This window comes from Chrysochloris asiatica, unplaced genomic scaffold (assembly GCF_000296735.1).
Source record: "Chrysochloris asiatica unplaced genomic scaffold, ChrAsi1.0 scaffold00033, whole genome shotgun sequence".
Classification (NCBI taxonomy): Eukaryota; Metazoa; Chordata; class Mammalia; order Afrosoricida; family Chrysochloridae; genus Chrysochloris; species Chrysochloris asiatica.
In genome coordinates this window covers 4,561,550-4,566,012 of record NW_006408551.1, presented here as the reverse complement: position 1 = coordinate 4,566,012, position 4,463 = coordinate 4,561,550, and the positions used below count along the sequence as shown (strand labels likewise).

The following is a 4,463-nucleotide window of genomic DNA, read 5'->3' as shown; positions in this document are numbered from 1 at the left end:
ATGTTTAGAAACTCATCTTAGAGATACATTCATATGTAAAGTAATATATTCACTGTAGCATTGTTTGTTAATAGCAAAAGATGATAAACTAAATGTTTACCATCTGGAAACAAAAGAAATTGTTTTTGTTTTGGAATTCATACTACACAGTCATTTGAAAATGAGATAGGTATGTCCAGATATAGAATATTCTCCAATATGGTTAAGTTATTGAACCTCACTAAATCTCAGTTTATTTAACTGTAAAATAAATATAATAATATAGTATTTTTAGGTGACAGCAAAATTTTTTATTGTAGTAAATAGAGACATAACAAAACATTTGCAATTTCAACATTCTTCACATGTATAATTCAGTAACATTAATTATGATCATGTTGGACAATCATCACCATTATCCATTTCAAAATGTTCCTACCACCCTATGCAATGAATCTTTCCCTCTCCCACCCTCATGCCTCTGGTAATCACCAGCCTATTCTAGATATCTCATGTAAATGGGAACACACAGTATTTGTCCATTTCTGACTGGTTTATTTCACTCAGCATGTTTGTCATGAAACCTATGGATTAAATAAGATCATGCACACAAAGCACTTGGTATATAATGAAGAGTCGCTTTTCAGTTAAGTTTCCTGACATGACCCACCTTTAGGAGAAATGCCTTCTCTACCTTTGACCTGTTCAGCAAGTCCAAAATAACTGTGGATTACTACAAATTTCCCTGTAAAGGAATCTTTGACACCATGAATAGTCAAGGCATTTAAGACCTTCATTTGTTTCCTTATCAACTTTTGCTCATTGGTTTCCTTTCCAACTCTGTCCAACTCTGAACATTTTTATCTAAATCCCAACTTGGATCCTCCTCTTTTCGTACTCATGCGGTACTTGAATTTTGGCTTTCCCTAAAGAATGCAAACTGCCTTTTCTTCTGACTCTCAGACCCATTCCCAGGGAAGCCCAGTCCCAGTTCTCCTTGATCAAAGTTGAGAAATATCAGAAAAAGATCAATAGCTGGACAAATTCACTGCTCCAAAGGGCCCGCCTAAACAGACCTCATCTCTGATCGAAAACAGAGACGGGCTCAGCAAGCTGCCTTCAAGTTTATCACATCTTTTTGCAAACCACCACCTCCAGGCACCTACAAGGGGCAAGTGTTCATTGGCCAGAATTCCTTGGCATCCCATAAGCCACAGTGTCTTCCCAGATACTGATATCATCTTTAACAAATATTCATTGAGCCTGGGGACTCAGGACCATAGTCTCAAAGGGCAACCAGTCACTTGGCATAATTTAGTCCACCAAACAGTGTTCTGCATCCTATTTGGTAAGTAGTGAGTGGGATCTTAAAAGCTTGTGAAAAGCCATCTAAGGTGCAACTATTGGTTTCTCCCTGTCTGGAGCAAAGAAGAGTGAAGAAAATCAAAGACATTAAGGAAAGCTTTTTGTGCAATGAGTTTGCCACTATAATGTAGGTGTTGGTGAAAATCATCACAAAATCTAAACCAAAATGAGAAAGGAAAAAGATCCATATCAGCATCATTGTCATTGTACATGTGGATTCGGGCAAGTCTACCACTACTGGTCACATGATCTACAAATGTGGTGGGATAGGCAAAAGAACCATTGAAAAATGTGAGAAAGAAGCTGCTGAGATGGGGAAAGGCTCTATCAAGTATGCCTGGGTCTTTGATAAACTAAAAGCTGAATGTGAGTGTGGTGTCCCTGATACTAGCATAGTACTTCTATGTGACCATCATTGATGACCCAGTGTCGGGGACTCGCCTCAACATTGGGGTTCAGTTCACGAGGAGAGGATACCTGACGGCGATTCATATATATCAAGAATACACAAAAGGAGACAAAGAGAGAGACAAAGAGGCACCCCAAAGCCAGGGTGGATACATCACTGGTGGGCAGGCCTGGGAGTACAAGGCATCGTGGCCTCTGCAGACAGCAACTCACTGCCCTGCAATCTTTACCGCATGCCTTCCAGCCAGTAATGCTCACCTGGGGAGGCCAGGGCCTCTGCTTTATTCAAGGGAGGAGCTTCACATCAAGCTGGGAGGGACTTTGGCAAGGTATAGCTAACATCAGTACTTTTCCAGACATTCAGGTAACTTTACATCCTACTTCGTGGTTCGAATCCCAGGCTAGTAACTTGGATTCTCAGGCTCAATTAACATATCTATAGCCCCTGAGCATAGTTGGGGGAAGGTGAGAGATAAAGACAAAAGCTTGGGCGGAGTCCTGCTGCTTTGGCTTCCTGAGCCAGGTCTGCAGGAGGACTCCAGACGCCCAAGTGAATGGGCTGCACCTGGAAAAGGATTAGGGAGGATGGGTTCTTTGTCTATGGAACAAAGAACTGTGAAGTAGCTAAGACATTTTTAGTTAATCCTTTGGAGAAAGGCTTAACCTTACAACCTTTAGTCTCGGCTTTAGGAAAAGATCACATTTATCTGTGGATTGTCAAAGGCTCCAGTGTATTAATTTAATATATATACCTGAATATTAATATGAAAGCAATTTGCCATTAACTGCCAGTGGCCTCATTTGTTACACTCGGCCCTAGAGGGCCTTGAACCTCTGACTAGTCTTACACGGTCTGCAACAACCCAGGGCAAAAATTTTATCAAAAACATGATTACATGAACATCACAGGTTGACTATGCTGTTCTGTTATCGATGGTGTTGGTGAGTTTGAAGCTGGTATCTCTAAGAATGAGCAGACCTATGAGCAGGCCTTTTCTGGTTTACACACTGGATGTCAAACAGCTAATTGTTGGTGCAAAAACCTCGAAGGATCCATGTCTGCCTTCGCCTGGCTTCACAAATGGGAAAGAGAATCAAACACAAAATCAGACCAAGATTGATTTTTATGAAACAGGTCAGACATGCTTCCACTCTACAACCTTTTCACCCTATTTCTGACACCAACTATCCCACCCACAGCACTCTCTGCTTCACATCTGGATTCGATAATCCATTGAAATGACAACACATAACAATAAGACTATGCCGTTTATTAGGGAAGTGAATAGGATATAATTCAGAATCAAAACTGACTCAGGACGCAGCAGTTCTCCAATCAGGAATACCTCTTGCCTGCCATACTACAGACAAGCTTCACTGTTGTCTTCAGCTTCTCAACCATGTGGTCCCTTGGTTTCTGTCCTTCTCGGGCAAGTGTCACAAAGTTCTTTTAGCCAGTCTGTAATTGTCCAAAGGGCACATTCTTCAAGCTAGTCTCCTGTCTGTAGGTACTCAGCTTTACTCAGTCCATGGACCTAAAGCCCGAAGCTGCTCTCTCTCCATGCCACCATCTCTGCTGTCGCTTCTGCTGTCCCCTCTGCCATTGTACTTTCTCTAACTAGGGTTCTACATGTCACTCTTCCTTCTTAATGGCTCTGAGGTCTTCTATCTCTGCTTCTGAGATGAATCTTTTTAAGCCTAGCTAGAGGGTAAAACTAACCAATTCCAGCTTTAAAGTCCTGTATACCTTCTTGCCTGGTCCCACCCAATCACTTGGTGGGAATGAAGACGACTTTGGATAGAAGAGCCATATTAATTCAAGGCACCGCAATTGATGTTAACAAAATTGATTCCCCTGAACCACCCTATAGCCAAAAGAGATATGAGAAAATTGTTAAGGAAGTTAGAACCTACATTAAGAAAACTGGCTACAACCCTAACACAGTTGCATTTGTGCCAATTTCTGGTTGGACATTCTGACAACACGCTAGAGCCAAGTGCTAATATGCCAAGGTTCAAGGGATGGAAGGTCACCCACAAGGATGGTAACATCAGTAGAATTATGCTGCTGGAAGCTCTGCCTTGCATCCCGTATATCTGCCTCTCCAGGATATCTACAAAATTGGTGATATTGGCACTGTTCTTGTGGGCAGAGTAGAGACTGGTTCTCAAAGCAAGCATGGTGGTCACCTTTGTTCCAGTCATGATACCACTGAAGTAAAGTCTGTGGTAATGCACCATAAGGCTTTGAGCGAAACTCTGCCTGGGGGCAGTGTAGGCTTTGATGTTAAAGATGTTCACTGTGGCCATGTGACTGGTGATAGCATTGGAAACACTTGGCTTCATTGCACAGGTGATCATCCTGAGCCATCCAGGCCAAGTCAGTGCCGGATATCCACCTGTGCTGGACTGTCACACAGCTCACATTACTTGCAAGTTTGCTGAGCTCAAAGAGAAGATTAATCACTCTTTTGGTAAGAAGCTGGAAGATGGTCCGAAATTCTTAAAGTCTGATGAAGCTGCCATTGTTGACATGGTTCCCAGCAAGCCCGTGTGTGTTGAGAGTTTCTCCAACTACCCTCCTCTAGGGTCATTTCACTGTTTGCAATATGAACCAGATGGTGGCTGTGGGTGTCAAAGCAGTGGAGACAAAGGCTGCTGGAGCTGACAAGGTCACCAGGTCAACTCAGAAAGCTCAGGTGGCTAAATAA

The 4,463-nt window shown here is 42.4% G+C and overlaps 1 pseudogene; it reads left to right on the top strand.

Moving 5' to 3' along the window:
- Positions 1-879: 879 nt before the first annotated feature.
- Positions 880-4,463, top strand: LOC102837416 (annotated as a pseudogene).